Genomic DNA, 20027 nt, shown 5'->3' on the forward strand with positions numbered 1-20027 from the left:
GTTAAGGGATACATAATATAAAAAGATGCAATTTGTGTCATCAAAAACATAAAATGTAGAGCAAGGGTGGAGTAAAAATCTGGAGTTTCTTATGCAATCAAACTTAAGTTTATATCAGCCTCAAATAGCCTATTAACAATAAGATTACCTATGTAAGCCTCAAGGTAGCCACAAAGCAAGAATACACAGTAGATACACAAAAGATAAAAAGCAATAAACTTAAGCATACCACTATAGAAAATAATCTAATCACAAAAGAAGACAAGAAGAGAGAAGGCAGGCAAAACAACCAAAAACAAATTAACAAAATGGCAATATTAAGTCCTTACTTATTGAAAATGATAATGAATGTAAATGGATTAAACTCCCCATTGAAGGACATACAGTGGCTAAATGGATAATAAAACAAGATCCAACTATATATTGTCTAGAAAAAGCCCATTACCTTTACAAACATATGTAGGCTGAAAGTGAAGGAATTAGAAAAAAGGTATTTCATTCAAGAAAAAATAAACTGAAACAAGGATAGCTGCACTTATATCAGATAAAATAGAATTTAAGTCAAAACTGTAAAGGGAGGCAAAGAAAGTAATTATATAATAATAGAGACATCAAGTCATCAAGAAGATGTAACAATTGTGTGTGTATACACATATATGTATGTATATGTGTATACACACATATGTATATACACACATATGTATATACTATCTATTGTGTTTATACACATATATACAATACATTTTGTGTGTATATACACACATATAAATATATGTATATACATATATGAATACCACACATATTTTATATATGTATCATATATACATATTATATATTCTCTATATAAAATACATATGTACATTTTATATATACTATATATGAAAATGGGATATATAAAAATGGGTATATATTTTATACATAGTATGTATAGTATATATATTTTATATAGTATACATATAATATATACTATATATACATGAAAGCATATATACATATATGCATATAAAGCACACTATATATGCATATATGTATAATACATATATACTATGTATATAGTATATACTGTATATACTATGTATATACCCATATGTACAATATATATGTATACTATATATGTATGTGTATGTATAGACATATACTTGTGTGTATATACCTATATACACATATGTATATGTGTGTGTGTGTATATATATAGTGTGTGTGTGTGTGTATGTGTGTATTTCCCCCAACAATCAGAGCCACTAAATGTAAAAAGCAAATATTAATAGACGTGAAGGGACACGTAGACTGGAATACTGTAAGAGTAGAGTATTTCAGTACTCCACTTTTAACAATGGACTGGTCATCCAGACACAATATCAGTAAAGGAACACTGATCTTGGACTACACTTTAGACCAGATGGAACTTACTGACATATATAGAGCATTCCATCTAACAGCAGCAGAATACATACTTTTTCAAGCACATACAGAACATTGCACACTTAGATAATATGGTAGGCCACAAAATAAGTCTTAGAAATTCAAGACAATTAGAATAATTTCAAATATATTTTCTGACCGTAATACCATGAAGCTAGAAGTCCAAAATAGGAAAAATTTAAGAAAATTCATAAATATGGAGATTAATCAACATGATCCTGCTCAAACAATGGGTCAAAGGAGAAATTAAAAGCAAATTTTTAAAATATCATGACACAAATGAAAATGGAAGCACAATATACCAAACTCTATGGGATGCAGAAAAAGTCGTACTAAGGAGAAAAGTTTTAGCAATAAATACCTATGTCAAAAAAAGAAAATCTCAAATTAGCAAACTACTGTTTCATCTTAAGAAACTAGAGAAAGAACAACTAAGCTGCAAGTTAGTAGAAGAAAGGAAATAATAAAGATCAGTATGGAAATGAATAAAATAGGGATTAGAATAACAATTAAAATAATCAATAGAACTATGAGTTATTTTTAAAAGATAAGCAAAATTGACAAATCTTTAGCTAGACTAAGAAAAATAATAGAACACTCAAATAAATAAAACCAAGAGTAGAGAAAGAGGCATTACAGTTAACATCACCGAAATACAAAGAATCATTAAAAAAACCATTATGAACAATTACACCCCAACAAATTGTATAACCTAGTAGAAACAGAAAAATTTGTAGAAGCATCCAACCTACCAAAACAGAACCATGAAGAAACAGTACACCTCAACAGACCAATCACAACTAAAGAGATTGAATCAAGGCTAAAAGTCTCCCATTAAAAAAAAAAAAAATTCAGGACCTGATACCTTACTACTAAATTGTACCAAATCCTTAAAGAAAAAGTAATACCAATGCTTTCCAAATTGTTCAAAAGAGTGCATAGGAGTATTTTCAAACTTACTTTGTAAGGCCAGCATTACAGCATTTGTAAGGTTGCAAAGACATAAAAGAATAAAACAGGAAAAGAAAATTATAGGCCAGTGTTCCAGATTAACATAGATTCAAAAATCCTCCACAAAACTAATTCAAGAGCACACCAAATCCAAGAGCACAATAAAAGAATCATTCACCCTGACGACATAGGAGTTTCCCCTGGGATTTAAGAGCACAATAAAAAAAATCATTCACCATGATGACATAAGATTTATCCCTAGGAATCCAGGATACAGAAATTAATAAATGTGATGCCTCACATTATCAGAACGAAGAACCCAAACAAGAAGATCATCTTAATAAGCACAGAAAAGGCATGGACAGACTTCATAATGAAAACACCAAAAATGTTTGCAACAAAATCAAAAATTGACAAAAGGGATTTAATTAAAATAAAAAAGTTTCTGAACAGCAAAAGAAACTATTAACAGAGTAAACAGAAAACCTACAAAATGGGAGAAAATTTTTGCAAACTGTACATTGACAAAGGTCTAATATCCAGCATCTATAAATAACTTAACCACACCTACAAGGAAAACAAACAAAAAATTAGGAAAAGGACATGAACAGACAGCATTCAAAAGAAGACATACATGCAGCCAACAATCATATTTTTAAAAAAGCTCAACATCACTGACCATCAGAGCAATGCAAATCAAAACCACAGTGAGATATCATCTAACACCAGTCAGAATGACTATTATTAAGTCAAAAAATAACACATGCTGGCTAGGTTGTGGAACAAAAGGAACCCTTGTACACTGTTGATGATAGTGTAAATTAGTTCAACCATTGTGGAAGACAGTGTGGCAATTCCTCAAAGACCTAAAGACAGAAATACCATTCAACCCAGCAATCCCATTACTGTGTATATATCCAAAGGAATATAAATCATTCTATTATAAAGACCCATGCATGCATATGTTCATTGCAGCACTATTTACAATAGCAAATACATGGAACCAACCCAAATGTTTATCAGTGATAAACTGGATAAAGAAAATGTAGTACATATACACCATGGAATACCATGCAGCAATAAAATAAATAATGAGATCATGTCTTTTGTAGGGACTTGGATGGAGCTGGAGGCCATTATCCTTAGCAAACTAACACAGGAACAGAACCAAATACCGCATGTTCTCACTTACAAATGGGAGCTAAATGATGAGAACACATGGACACATAGAGGTGAACAGCACACCCTGGGGCCTTTCAGAGGATGGAAGGTAGGAGGAGAGAGAGGATCAGGAAAAATAACTAATGGGTACTAGGCTTAATACCTGGGTGACAAAATAATCTATACAACAAACTCCTATGACACAAGTTTACCTATGAACAAACCTACACTTGTAGCCCTGAATTTAAAATAAAAGTTTAAAAAAGGCATTTGACAAAACTCAATGTCTATTTATTATAAAAAATTCTCATCAAATTAGATATAGAAGGAATAAGGCTCAATACAATAAAGACCATATGTGACTGTCCTACAGCTAACATCATACTCAATGTTGAAAAATTGAAAGCTTTCTCTCTAAGAACAGGCAAAATCGTGGATGCCTACCTTCACCTATTCTATTCAATATAGTATCTGAAGTTCTAGACAGAACAATTAGGTGGGGGGATGGGGGTGGGGAGCAAGATATTTAAATAGGAAATAAATAAGCTAACTTGTCTTCAGAAGGCATGATCTTACATATAGAAAACCCTAAAGGCTTCACCAAAAAACTGTTCAAACTGAAAAACTAATTCACTAAAGTTGTATATTACAAAGTCAACATATAACAATCAGTAGTATTTCTATACATTAACAAAGTACTATCTTAAAAATAATTTTAAAAGCAATCCCATTTACAATAGCAAAAATAAAATACTTAGGAATAAAATTTAACAAATGAGGTTATACATTACAAACTCTAAAATACTGATAAATGAAATTGAAGAAGATGCAAATAAATGGAAAGATATCTCATGTTCAGTGATTGAAATAATTAATATTGTTAAAAAGTCCATACTACCCAAAGTGATCTGCAGATTCAATGCAATCAAATGACATTTTTCATAGAAAATGAAATAATATTCAAATTTATATAGAAAGAAAAAGACTCCTAATAGCCAAAGCAACTGAGCAGAAAGAACAAGAATGAAAATTGAGACATCATACTACCTGATTTCAGAATATGATACAGAGCTATATTAATCAAAACAGCATGGTACTGACATAAAAAGACAAACATAGACAAATGGAACAGAATAGAAAGCCCTGAAATAAACCCATGTATTTATGTTTAGTCAATCTTCAAAAAAGATACTAAGAAAACAACAAGAAAGCAAAGTGTCCTCAATAATTAATGTTGATAAACTGATTTGCACATGCAGAAAAATGAAATTTGACCCTCATCTTACAGCATATACAAAAATCAACTCAAAATTGATTAAATACTTAAATCTAAGACCTGAAATTTAAAAATACTAGAAAAATAAGGGGAAAGTCCCATAACATTGGTCTGGGCAATAATTGTTTTGGACCCCAAAAACATAGACAACCATAGCAAAAATAAACGAATGGGATCACATCCAGCTAAAAAATATTCTGTACAGAAAATGAAACAATAGAGTGAAGAGATAACCTATGGAATGGGAGAAAATACCTCCAAACCATACATCTGATACCAAAATATATTAGGAACTCAAACAACCTAATAGTAAGAAAACAAATAACATTATTAAGGGCAAATAACCTGAATAGACATTTCTCAAAAGAAAACATACAAATGTCCACAGATATATAAACAAATGATCAGCATCACTAATCATCAGGGAAATGCAAATCAAAAAACAATGAGATATTACCTGTTAAAATGGCTGTTATTAAAAAGACAAAAGATAATCTTGTTGGTACATAGGTAGGGGAAAAAAAAAACTCCTGCACACTATTAATGGTAATGCAAATTACTACAGCCATTTTGTAAAACAGTATGGAGATTACTCAAAAAATTAAAAATATAACCATTAGGTGATTCAGTAACCCTATTTCTATGTATATATACAAAGTATATGAAATCAGCATGTCAAAGAGATACCTGCATTCTCATGTTCACCGAAGCATTATTCACAATAACCACGATATGAAACTAACCTAAATGTCCATCAATAGATGAATGGATAAATAAGTTGTGGTACATAAACTCAAAGGAATACTATTAAGTCTTATGAAAAGAAAATATTGTCATTTGTGGCAAAAATGATAAACCTAGAGGACATTATGTTAAATAAAATAAACAAATAAGACATTGAAAGACAAATATTGCAGGATCTCACTTATATGTGAAATTCAGAAAAGTTGAACTCATGACATTTTAGAGTAGAATGATGGTTGCCAGGGTCTGGGGATCGGGAGGAGTTGGAAGACTGGGGAGATGTTGGTCAAAAGATACAAAATTGGAGTTAAAAGGATTAAGTTCAAGAGATTTATTGTAGAGTATAGTGCCTACATTTGATAACAATACACTGCATACATGAAAATGTTAAGCATTGTCTCCACACACAAAAAAGTATGTGAGGCAATGAATATGTTCACTAGCTTGATTTAGCCATTCTACAATGTATATCAAAACATCATGTTGTATACCATAAATACACACAATTTTTATTTGCCCAATTAAAAAATAAATTAATTAATTGCAAAAATATAAGAGTCTGGGAGCAAATTTATCTTATCAAACTAAAGAAATTGACAAATGATTTAAGGAAAATAGTTTCCTTTCAAAATTGATCTTATTGGTCTAAACGTCTAAGTTCAAAAATACATCACAGTACAGAAAAAAACAATAGAGCTAGAAATCTTACATGAAAAGAAAAAAAGAGACCTAATATGACAATAGTATAATAGTATATGTCCAAATCTGTGACAAAATGAAGGTAGCAAAGAGTAAAACAATTAAATAATTATAATTTCTTAGTAAAAGAAAACATGAGTGTTAAGACTAAAATGACTCACCTATTTTTCATGTGAACTAGTGAAAATTACATATGCTTAAGTCATATTATGGTAAGCTTCTGAACCTAAAAGATAAAAAAAAAAAAAAAAAAAAAAAAAAAAAAAAAAAAAAGTCCTTCAAGCTCCCTGACAGAAACAATAAGAAATAAGAAAATAAAATAAGAAAATAAGAAAATAAAACAAAGTAGATCCTATCTATCTTATCTGCTACTCTGGAATTTAGAATACTATATATACTTATCAGTGAATAAGAATGATATCTAACATAATCGAAAGAAAATACTATCTAAGCAACAACAAAAACAAACTAAACTGAGAGTTTATGGGGAATTTGAAAAATGAAAAGATCAATAGTAACAAATGAACATACAAACACAGACAGGATATGTGTGTCTTTCTACATAAGATCATATTTTAATGGGCTGATAGTTTGTCCGGGAACATAAAATATAAAACCTAGAGCAAAGCAGAACACACTGTAAGGAAAATTCTAATAGGTACTTTATATCTCCTAAAACCTAAGAGTTGGGCTAGGAGATGATCGAGATAAAAGTTCCCAAATTCTCTTTCAGATAGAGGAAAATGCAAAAGGAGAGAAAGGGAGTTAGTATATTCTGAAGATCTCAACACATTTGGGTTGGGGGACTACAGGATGGAGCAGTAGAGGGCAAATAGTGTTTTTCAGTGGTAAAAACTGTAGGCATCTTGTTTTTGAATAATGCTTTCCTATATGTCTAAAAAGAACTAGGATAAAGTAAGTAACGTCATATATAGTGGTGAGGCACAGGAGAGCATCTAAAGGGATGAAGTGGCAATTGATACCATCTTGATCAAACAAAAAAAATAAGAAAAAGTGAAAAAGGAGGAAACATTCTTATTTTGCACATGAAGGCTTCCTGAAGGGTACTGAAACCCAAGAGGCAGTCTTAGGGGTGGGTTACAGAGAAGCAATGTCTAATAGATGCCCCATCTTAGGTCTGGTAACATGATAATGCCTTTAATCTGAAGAGCTACAGGTGGAAGACACACAGACATGAAGGCAAGGGAGCTCCGAAGAACCACAAAAATGTGACAAGCAGGGGTCATGTAATAAAGGAAGAGTCATCTCTGAAAATGCAGAAAAGAGTTTTTGTTTGAAATTGAAGCTTCTCTACTTTTCCAGCTTGAGTTCAAGAAGCTGGAAGTCTGTTATGCCACCTTTCCACCTTGGTCAAGCTTCCCAGTCAAGGAGAAACGACAAAAGATAAGAAAAGTCTTATTTGACAAGTAATGATCTGATATTGGTTTCTCCCAGGTTTGGAGATGTTTAATGCCAAAATCTTTTCAAGTTTAATAATTCCTGACCATTACCTCTTCTCTTTCTAGGTCACTCCATCTAGAACCTAGACTGAAAATTATCAAAGCTGTATAGGACTTAAATCCACTGGTTCTACTATCTTTTCAATGCATATTTAGTGCCTCCAGCTTTTTATCCAGCGCATACCCTGAAACATATCTCCCAGGAAAATGTTTCTAAGCACAATACATCTTATTTGCAATACACAAACTTAACAGGTATATCGCTTAGTAAACTAATTTTCAGCTCATTTTTTAGTTGAAAAATATATACTTATATTCCCCAAACTCAGTAAAACATTTTAAACAATGACAACAAAATATGTTCAGACAAATTTCAAGATGCATTCCAAACATAATTGATAGAATGTTAGAATTATATATAAGTATATTGAAGATCAGTTTGTATATAAATGATATGCAAATTTTACACATTTCTACATACAAAGCAAGAGTTAATCATGGATAAGATTGGTAACAAGATAATTTGTTTACTAAGTTAATTACATTTTAGGAAACTGTGGTCTTAGGGTCGACATACAATTGTTTATAATTTTTCCCTTTTATTTAATTAATTTATTCATTTAATCGGGAGACATGGTCTTGCTATGTTGCTCAGGCTAGTCTCAAACTCACGGGCTCAAGCCATCCTCCCATCTCAGCCTCTTAAAGCACTGGGATTACAGGCATGAGCCACCATGCCCAGCCCCAATTTTTCCTTTTAATAAAATAAGATATAGGCTAGCTTGGTTAGCTTTTTTGTACAAAACATCTGATTTTCAGAAATAGCTTACTATCTAAATGGGAGTTCTCACATTTCCTCGCCACCTGGCACCCAATATCTAAGTTAATGCCACACATGTTAGGTTTCTATTATGGCAACATCTTCCGTTAAAGCTCAAATTTCTATGTTAGGGAAATGCTAGTATCTGTGTTAAGAGAATGCAACATCCTTGTTTAAGGCTCAAATTTCTGTGCTAGAGAGATGCTAGTTGCTGTGAAAAACATGGGGGAAGATTTCAATGATGAAAAAAGAAATTTTGCTGATTTTGCTATTACAACAATTACAGCCCTTGGCTTCTGGTGCTTAAGTGCCATCCCTTGGCCTCTGTTTTTTCAGATCCTCATCATCACCTTTCCCAAGCTCTGTTACTACTTCTCCTAGTATAAGTTTTTAGTCTGCAGGGGAAAATACTACTGAATTTCTTAGTAGTGCTGATGCCGCTCTCAAGCAGCACATTCCTGATATACTTCATGAACATTGTATCATCTGGGCCCTACCAGAAATAAACCCCTCCGGTGGGTCTTGTGGCTTCACACAATGTGCAACAGCCATCCAAGGACCATCAAATCAGTTTAGTTTGCATAATTCCCTTGGGTCCAAGTCAGCAGGTGAATGTCACCAAAAGAGCTCACCCAAGTAAACTATCTGTTCTTGTCCAATCCCATGCTAAGCCCATGAGTCCTCCACTAAGAAGCTCCAGAGGGCTGCAGAAGTTCCCAAGTGCTCTATGGTGGTTACCTAAAGATTCAAGATGCCAGGCAAGTGCCTGTTGAGTTATTAGATGTCTTAGGCCCATTTTCTGCTGCTATAACAGAATACCTCAGATATAAATTTATTTATAAAGAAAATACATTTATTTGGTTCATGGTTCTGGAAGCCAGGAAGTTCAAGAGTATGGCTTCAGCATCTAGCAAAGGCCTTTGTGCTGTGTTATCCCCTGGCAAAAAGGCAAATGAGCACAAGAAACAGAGAAAAGGGGGCAGAACTCCCATGATAACTAAGCTACTCCTGAAATAACAGCATAAATCCATTCATGAGGGAAAAGCCCTCATGATTTAATGATCTCTTCAAAGTCTTACCTCTTAATAAAATGACAATGGCAATTAAATTTTCTGTTTGGGAGGCAATATTCAGACCACAGCAAAGGGGAGTCCCAACAGGAAGAAGCTGTGGGATATTATAATTGAAGCTGTAGGGGAAATCAGCAAAGCCAGGGACCAAATAAAATTTAAAACTAGCTAACAGTCTTCAATCCATGTAGGATATGGATGGTGCCTGGTCAACAAAGAGCAATGCATAAGGTTTCTGGAAGCAATTAAGTCACTCAAGACACAGATCAAGTTGTGCACTAGCTGCCAACTCCAACCCTGAAGCAGTGAGGACCAAGTCTAACCCTGACCCTAGCAGGGACGAGCCACAACCGAGTTTCCTAAATGGCTTTGTATGAACCAGGGTACCTACTAACAACTTGAGGAAATGTCATCTCTCTTACGCTCACATACTATTCAGGAGAGGAAGAAGGGAAGCTAGGACTTCGGGAGATCAGAGACAGATATAATTGAAACCGTCCCTATGTACTTGTAAAAATTAATCAGGGAAAGATGAGAGAGATAGAAAAACAAAAATAACGAAGCTAGGAGCACATTCAACATTAATCATTAGCTCAGCTTGCTGTCTGACCTGCTTCTTCATAGTTGTTTGCTTCCTATTACCCCAGAAAAACATAGACTTTTTCACAAGATTGTAGTTCCCCTTAATCTCTCTATAGATAACAACTTGAACATTGTAAAACATTGTTTTACATTTGACATATTTTCAGATCCTGCATACCAGTGAAATTACTGACATCAATTGGTCAGAGGGACCCCATGAGAAGCTGACTCACCAAATAATGCAGTTTTCACATTCTAACGATGTCATCCCTCTTACCCTCATCAATCAGCAGCCTCAATTATCCAGTTCCTTGCACTTCATGATCCATGTAAAAACTCCAGCTCAGAACTCCTCAAAGAGATAGATATGAGGGCCCCTCCCATCTCCTCACTCAGCCATCCTGCAATCATTAAACTCTTTCTCTGCTGCAAACCCTACTCTTGCTGTGTATTGGTCTTTTACCACACAGCAGGTATATGAACCTGTTGGTCCTGTAACATAACAAACTCTGAAGGCATTGAATAAGTTACCCCAAAGGCAAGTATTTAGGCTGAGAAAAAAATCCTAAACTGGAATTTAAGTACACATTTAATCCTCATTATTCTTTTTTTCTCATTAAAGAAATAGAGGTTTATCTGTAAGATGATATCGTTTATTAAAAATGAAGGAGATTTAAAATCCTTTTGCTTTCACATTTATTCATATTCCTATTTTTCTAAACAGGGTTTTCTCAAATTCTTTTGTTTGTGTTAATCTGTGAGAGGAGGCTACTGAATAAGAAGAATGAATTAATCATACTTAAATCTCTAATATCCATCCCACTCTTCTTTCACTGATTCAATCATATAGTTTTGGAAATTGACTACAGATTCAGGAAAGCATTCCTAATCAGTAAAGCCAGTCACAGTACCCATTACCCTTCCTGGTAACTAAGAACCCAGGTCTAATATTGAGTGTTTTTTCCAACAACAGACAAATGACTTGTGCTAAATTAGAATACGGGGGCAGGGAGATTTTATTCTAAGGATGTGAAAGAGGAGATGTGTACACAAGAAGACATACAGTCGTTTGAATTATGGCAGCCATTTTATAATCATGGGGATGAATCTTACAAAAGCAATTAATATTGTACAATGTAAACTGAACGGATGGAGGAATCTGGGTGCTTAATGAGATGATTGAACTGCTGACTCTAACAGACTTGAAGCCAAAAGAACATCTGAACTTTTTATATTTCCTAATTATTTAAGTCAGTTTATATCAGGTATTTTATTATTTGAATCCAGAAGCATCCCAAACCAACATAAAAGGTCGATTTATTAGGCTCATGTGACTGATGGTTTATTTTGAGTTAGGTATTATCTTAAATAGATACCCATTTCAATTCAGTATCAAAGAATCAACAGGAGTTAACAGGGCTTTTCTTGAAATGACTACAGTAATAATCACAGTAGTAGTCAGTCACAGATGATTTTGTAATTATCTTGTAAAGATCAGTGAATTAGTCTACAAATTTATTTTTTAAATTGAGAGATAGAGTGTTTTCTGGGATGAAAAACTATTATCTACTGACAAATTCACAATAATCTTCAAACTCTCCTCTCTAGTAGAACAAATTTATTAAAATAAAATGATTATCATATAATGATATTACTCTCATAATTTTTGTTTATATTGCTTGCAAAAAGCCATGACAAAAATGTTGCCTCTGAAAATAGTTCTCTGTGCAGCTCATTTGCAGTACATAAAACTGGGCAGAAATCATTCTAGAAGGCATTCTTGATATGGTTTGGCTGTATCCCCACTCAAATCTCATCTTGAATTCCCCATATGTTGTAGCAGAGATCATTGAATCATGGGAGCAGGTCTTTCTTGTGCTGTTCTTGTGATAGTGAATACGCCTCAAGGGATCTGATTGTTTTAAAAAGGGGAGTTTCCCTGCACAAGCTCTCTTGTCTGCTGCCATATGAGACATGCCTTTCATCTTTCACCATGATTGTGAGGCCTGGGGAACTGTAAGTTCATTAAACCTCTTTCTTTTGTAAATTGTCCAGTCTTGAGTATATCTATCAGCAGAGTGAAAATAGAATAATAGAATAAATTGGTACCCATAAAGTGTGCTTGTGCTGCTGAAAAGATGCCCAAAAATATGGAAGCGACTTAGGAACTGGGTAACAGGCAGAAGTTGGGACAGTTTGGAGGGCTCAGAAGAAGACAGAAAAATGTGGGAAAGTTTGGAACTCCCTAGAGACTTGTTGAATGGCTTTGACCAAAATGCTGAAAATGATATGGACAATGAAATCCAGGCTGAGGTGATCTCAGATGACGATGAGGAACTTGTTGGAAACAGAAGCAAAGGTGATTATTGTTATGTTTTACCAAAAAAACTGGTAGCATTTTGCCCTGCCCTGGAGATTTGTGAAACTTTGAACTTGGGAGAGATGATTTAGTGTATCTGGTGGAAGAAATTTCTAAGTAGCAAAGTATTCAAGAGGTGACTTGGGTGCTGTTAAAGGCATTTAGTTTTATAAGAGAAACAGAGCATAAAAGTTCAACAAATTTGCAGGCTGCCAATGCAATAGAAAAGAAAATCCCATTTTCTGAGGAGAAATTTATTCTGGCTGAAGAAATTTGCATAAGTAATGAGAAGCCAAACGTTAATTACCAAGACAATGAGAAAACAGCTCCAGGGCATGTCAGAGGTGTTCACGGCAGCCCCTCCCATCACAGGCCTGGAGCCCAGGAGGAAACAGTAGTTTCATGGGGCCAGGACCATGATCTCCATGCTGCGTGCAGTCTAGGGTCTTGGTACCCTGCATTCCAGCCACTGCAGCCATAGCTGAAAGGTTCCAACATAGAGATTAGCCTGTGGCTTCAGAAGGTGCAAGTCTCAAGCCTTGGCAGCTTCCATGTGGTGTTGAACCTACAAGTGCACATAAATCAAGAATTGAAATTTGGGAACCTCCTCCTAGATTTCAGAGGATGTATGGAAATGCCTGGATGTCTAGACAGAAGTTTGCTGCAGGGGTGAGGCTCTCATGGAGAACTTCTGCTAGGGCAGTGCAGAAGAGAAATGTGGGGTCAGAGACCCCACCCAGAGTTCCTACTAAGGCACCACCTGGTGGAGCTGTGAAAAGAGGGCCACTGTTCTCCAGACCCCGGAATGGTATATCCACTGACAGCCTGCACTGTGTGCCTGGAAAAGCCACAGACACTCAATGCCAGCCTGTGAAAGCAGCCAGGAGGGAGGCTGCAGCCTGCAAAGCCAGAGGGGCGGAACTGCCCAATACCATGGGAATCCACCTCTTGCATTAGCATGACACAGATTTGAGACATGGAATCAAAGAAGATCATTTTGGAGCTTTAAGATTTTACTGCCCAGCTGGATTTTGGTCTTGCATTGGGCGTGTAACCCCTTTGTTTTGGCCAATTTCTCCTGGTTGGAAAGGCTGTATTTACCCACTGTCTGTACCTCCATTGTATCTAGGAAGTAACTAAATTGCTTTTGATTTTACAGGCTCATAGATGAAAGGGGCTTGTCTTGTCTCAGATGAGACTTTGGACTGTGGATTTTTGAGTTAATGCTGAAATGAGTTAAGTCTTTGGGGGACTGTTGGGAAGGCATGATTGGGTTTGAAGTATGAGGACATGAGTTTTGGGAGGGACCAGGGGCAGAATGACATGGTTTGGCTGTGTCCCCACCTAAATCTCATCTTTAATTCCTACATGTTGTTGCATGGACCCAGTGGGAGGTAGTTGAATCGTATGGGCAGGTCTTTCCTATGCTGTTCTCATGATAGTGAATAAGTCTCACAAAATCTGATGGTTTCCAAAGGGAGAGTTTCCCTGCTCAAGCTCTCTTCTCTAGTCTGCTACTGTGTGAGATACGCCTTTCACCTTCTGCCATGATTGTGAGGCCTCTCCAGCCATGTGGACTTGTAAGTCCATTAAAGCTCTTTCTTTTGTAAATTGCCCAGTCTCGGGTACATCTTCATCAGCAGTGTGAAAACAGACTAATACAGTTGTACACAGAAGTTTAGAAAACAAATATAATTGAAATATCTAATTATTTTTTGAAAGTTTAAATTTACCAACAAAGTTAAAAAAAAAGAAAAGAAGAAGAAGAAAAGAGAAAGAAAAAGAGAGAATGAAAGATAAAAGAGAATTACTTAGAAGATTTTGGAGGGGAGCACTAATAGAGGACACAATGATATTTGTTTTCTGAAATGCTCCTTTATCTTAAAACAGTTTATAATTTGTGATTATTTTATTGAATAGATGTTATGTATGTAGTGAGGTGTTTGTAGACACATGTTTAAAAGATGTTTCTAAAAACATGACTTGTATACTATGTTGTTAGCATTTTTTAAATTTTAATTCACCTATAAATATTGTATCTATGGAGTACAATTTGATGTTTTGATATATGTATGTATACATTGAAGAAAGATTAAATCAATATAATGAACATATTCATCACCTTATATTTTTGGGATGAGAATGGTTAAAATCTACTCTTTTAGCAATTTTGAATTATACAATGCACTATTACTAACTATAGTCACCATGCTGTGCAATAGATCACTAATAGTTATTCTTCCTGCCTCACTGACACCTCTACATGCCAGGAAGGGAGAATGGGCATTCCCTGAGCCTTCTTACCTGGCTTACACAGTGATAATCTCAGGTCAGCGATCTTTCTGGTCTTGTGTTTCTCCTGTTGAGGATGGAGGACAATATGGAAAGAGGATGCAAAACCTCTATGACCCAAAATTGAGGGTGAGCACTCCCCATGATTTCCCTGGCTTGTTCCAGCGGTTCTCTTTTAATCATTAGTATCTGTTTTTTAAATATATACTTGAAAGTAATGTAAGATTCTGAAGGTAATGTTTTGCTCGCTACATCCTGTATCTAACTTATTGTGACCCATGTAAAATGACATGTCAGGCAATCAATTCAAAAAGGCAGAAATTCCAGATAAACACACTGCAACGTGCTCCTGTTAACACATCTCAACTCCGAATGCAGAGTCACTATTAAAGTCAAGGGCACTTTGCGTTTAGATAAACCAGCTAAAGGTACCAGATTTTGTTCTCTGCTGCTTGTTCTCACTGTTTTTCTCTCTCTCCCTTCTGTCCATTTCTACTACTTGACTTAAAAAAATAACTTTTATTTATCATATTTGACTTTAAATAACCAAAGCAAATCCTAGTTATAAATTCTAAAATTTTGATCTTAACTTCTAATAACTACCTGTGCCACTCCAGTTGCTCACTCAAGATTTACTTCAAAAGTACTTTAGAATTAACTAGTATAATCTTAAAGTTATTTAGGTGTTGAAAATAATCTTGGTATGTTTAGCGTGTAGTAACATGAAAATTCCACACACTGAAAAGATAGATATCCTGTTGAGTCAAAAAAAAAAAAAAAAAAAAAAAAAGCACGACATATACAGATGGGAAAAGCAAGATCATTAATATGCCCTAAAGTGATATCACTGTTATTTTAATATGAATTTTAACTTATTTATGTGAGTTTTTATTTTAAATGATAAGCTAAATGAACTCTGAATGATCTTTAGAGGTATAAGATTGTATTATTCTGAGAACATATCAATACAACATAAAAAGTATATTAAAAAGAAGCAAAGGAATTATGAAATCTATGTGAGACCTGTAAGATAATTTGAAGTCCAGTAGGGTGAAGTTTTAACTCCTCTGTAACTTTCTATCAACAGACTGGAATATATACCCTGTCTTAATTTATATTTTAATAATTATTATTACATATATCTCCTTGTTCTTTTTAAAATGGTAAATACAATGCCATACAACATTCTCCTATTTGATATCTCAAACTGTGCTTTTCATAGCCAACAAATGCTCTGAAATTTTTCTTTTGACTTATTGCTAATAATTCAGAAATCAATTTAATTTTTAATAAATTCTAATTTAATAATATAAGAATCTCAGAACCTACTTTCATCAAGCCACTTCCTCAGTCTGAACCTCCTTTTATCATCATTGAAATGAGAGAATGAGGATTTGGGATAAGATCGCTTTTAGCGTCTCTGTCAACACTGACATTTGATGGTTCCATGAACCAGTTAAAACATACTTGATAAGATCTTATATTCCCTGGTGGAGAGTGGAACAAGAAGCAAATAACAGAAAAATTCTCCCAAAATTACTGCATGCAGATATCAGAGAAAACCTCATTAATGAATTTCTTAATATGTAAATATTTTAAAATTTAAATAATATAGCTATTGAGTAATTTTAATTATGTAATCCGCTGAAATAATTCTTTTGAGGGCATTGCCATTCGTTTGGAAATACAATTCCCCAAAATTGCTAAGTAAAACTTATATTCCCCAAATGTTCAGGATCTTTAAAATATGCCCCTTTTTGTGAATCCATATTTTAATAAACACTAGTCATGAACTACTGTTCATAATAAACATAGTTGTTTGCCACATAACAGTATAAAGCTGCAAGATTTACATATGCCAGATATGCTTCATACAGGTTCTTCATGTGTGGATATATGTTCTTTTACTGAAACACTGTAGAAAACCAGAGAGATTCACAAAGCATGTTATAATGTTTCAAATATTTTTAAAGCTCTGTTTGTAATTATCCCATTTTGGAAGGCAGTGAAAGGACAACATAAGCAGATAGTAAACAGAGACGGTCTTTAGGAATATGATTTATGATGTCCTCACTTTGAAAAATAAGTGAAGGTCATACTTTGTATATTGTTAGCTATAGAATGTAGTGTTTTAAAGTAAATAAATGAGAGATAATTTGCATTGATAAATGATACTTGGCCACAAAATATCTTAATCCCTCTTCATTGCTAAGCTTCTTGCCCATAAATAAGATAAAATGGTAATTTAACCCATACTTCCCTGAAGGATCTTATGAAAAACTGGGGATCTTGGAGCCAAAAGACCAATAATAGTCAAGCAGCCATTGCATAAACCTTAGGAGAAAGGGACCAGTCAGCAACAGGTCTTGTTCTAATGGCTTTGGCGAGACTGCTGTGACAAATACCCCACTTTTGTAGATGATACCTTCAGAACCAGTGCAGTGGTTATGACTGCCCTATAAAATAAGCAAAAAACTTTTCACGTCATGTTTTGAGAAGAGTCACTAGCATCATATCCTCTCAGAAAAATTTTGTAACTAGGAAAACAGACTTTGCCCTATTTTGATGGAAGAGTTTTACCCTTTTTTGAGAAAAGTAATGGGAGAATGGGAAAACTGGATTTTTGTATAATAACCTTTGATTTTTATGTTTCTTATTTGGGTGTTTTCTGAGCTTCTTAGGCCTGTGGTTTGGTGGCTTTCATTAATTTGGGAGTATTCTTGACGATTACTATTTCAAATATTTCTTTTCCCTGATCTCTCTTTTTTTTTTTTTTTAATTCTGTCATTCTAACTATGTTTATGTTGTACCTTTTGATATTGTCTCACAGTTTTTGGATGTTCGGCTTTATTATTATTATTCATTCTTTTTGTGTTTCAGTGTGGGAAGTTTCTATTGTGATCTCAGCTCTCTGGTGGGTCTAAGAAATGTGTTGATTTTCAGTTTGTCCCGCTTTTTCTTGTTGGAAGGGTAAGAGTGATAACTTCCAAACTCTTCACAGGTCAGAGATGAAACTCAAAGTTTCAAATCCTTCATTTTTGTTAGTGTTCCTATATCTGTCTTCTGCTTTAAGAGACTTTTTTAAGTGTTCGACTTGATTAAACTATGGATTTGAATTAGTAACTATTTGGAAAGTTTTGTCTTTAATTACCCTAGTTAGTTCGATGAGGCATTGTAGAGAGATGGCTAAGTACAGAGTACATTTTCACAAAGTCCTAGTGTTCTGCAAACAAACACATAGAAATTTAGTGCAATTATCCTAAACTGGAGCCAATGATGGTCACTATGTAGCAATAAGGGTTGAGTTGATCAAAATGTTACAACATTTGTAAATGCACATGCACCCAACATTACAGTACCTAAATATATAAAGCAAATACTAATAAAACTAAAGAGAGAAATAGCACTACAATAATAGTATAGAATTTAACTCCCCTACTTTTAACAATGTACAAATCCACCAGACAGAAAACTAATATGAAAAGAGTGGACGTGAACTGCACTATAGACATGGATCCAACAGACATATTCAGAACATTCGTCCTTTCAGCAGCACACATTCTTTTCAAGCACACACAGAATGCTGTACACTTAGATGATATGTAAGGCCACAAAACAAGTTTCAAGAAATTCAAAAAGATGGCCAGGCGTGGTGGCTCATGCCTGTAATCCCAGTACTTTGGGAGGCTGAGGTGGGTGGATCATGAGGTCAGGAGATCGAGACCATCTTGGCTAACATGGTGAAACCCCATCTCTACTAAAAATACAAAAAATTAGCCAGGCTTGGTGGCAGGCGCCTGTAGTCCCAGCTACTCGGGAGGCTGAGGCAGGAGAATGGCGTGAACCCAGGAGACAGAGCTTGCAGTAAGCCGAGATCGTGCCACTGCACTCCAGCCTGGGCAACAGAGTGAGACTCTGTCTCAAAAAAAAAAGAAAAAAGAAAAAAAGAAATTCAAAAAGATTGAAATAATATCAGCTATCTTTTCTGACCACAGTGGTATGAAACTAGAAATAAATAACAGGAGGAAAAATAGAAAACTCACAAATACATGGAAATAAAAAATGTGCTCCTGGATAAATATGCATCAAAGAAAAAACAACAACAGAAATTTTAAAATATCTTGAGATAAATGAAATGGAAATACAACATACCAAAACTTATTGGAAGCAGCAAAATTACACCCAACCTATCAATACTGGAAGAACTAATAATGTCCATACTACCCAAAATGATCTACAGATTCACTGCAATCTCTATCAATATTCCAATATTTTTTTTGCAGATATAGAAAAAATTCTAAAATTTATATAGAACCACAAAAGACAAATAGCTACAGTAATCTTGAGCAAGAAGAACAAAGATGGAGGCATCACATAAACCAATTTCAAAATATACAACAAAGCTATAGTAATCAAAGCAGTACGGTATTGATATAAAAGAGACATATAGACCAATGGAATAGAATAGAAAGCCCAGAAACAGGTTATGTGTTTATGATCAACTACTCTTCAACAGAGTTGCCAAAAACTTACAATGAGGAACAGTCCGTTTAATAAATTGTGTTGAAAAAGTTGAAAATCCACATTCATATAAATAAATTTGGATCCTTACTTTACACTCTATACAAAAATCAACTTGAAATGCATTAAGGACTTAAATGTCAGACCTGAAACTTTAAACACTAGAAAAAAAAAAAAAAAAAAAAAAACAGAAAAAAACTTCTTGGCTTTCATGTAGTCAGGAATATTTTTGGATATGGTCTCAAAACCACAGGTAGCAAAACCAAATATAGACAAGTGGGATTAGATAAAACTAATAATCTTCTTTACAGTAAAGAAACAATCAATGAAGTGAATACACAACCTATAACATGGGAGAACACATCTGCAAATCATCCATCTATTACCTTCTTTAAAAGATATAACTAACTCAAGTAACGGTGTAACAGGAAAAAGAAAAAAAAAATAATAAGTACCCCAATTTAAAAACGGGCTAAGGCTCTGAGTAGAGAATTCTCAAAAGAAGACATACAAATGATCAACAGGTATATAGAAAATGCTCAACATCAATAATCATCAGAGAAATGCAAATCAAAACCACAATGAGATATCCTTTCACAACTGTTGGAATGACTGTAACCAAAAAGAGAAAAGATAGGCTTTGGCAAAGGTGTGGAGAAAAGGGAACGCT

The sequence above is a fragment of the Macaca fascicularis genome, chromosome 5 (genome assembly GCF_037993035.2).
Source record: "Macaca fascicularis isolate 582-1 chromosome 5, T2T-MFA8v1.1".
NCBI classification, from domain to species: Eukaryota; Metazoa; Chordata; class Mammalia; order Primates; family Cercopithecidae; genus Macaca; species Macaca fascicularis.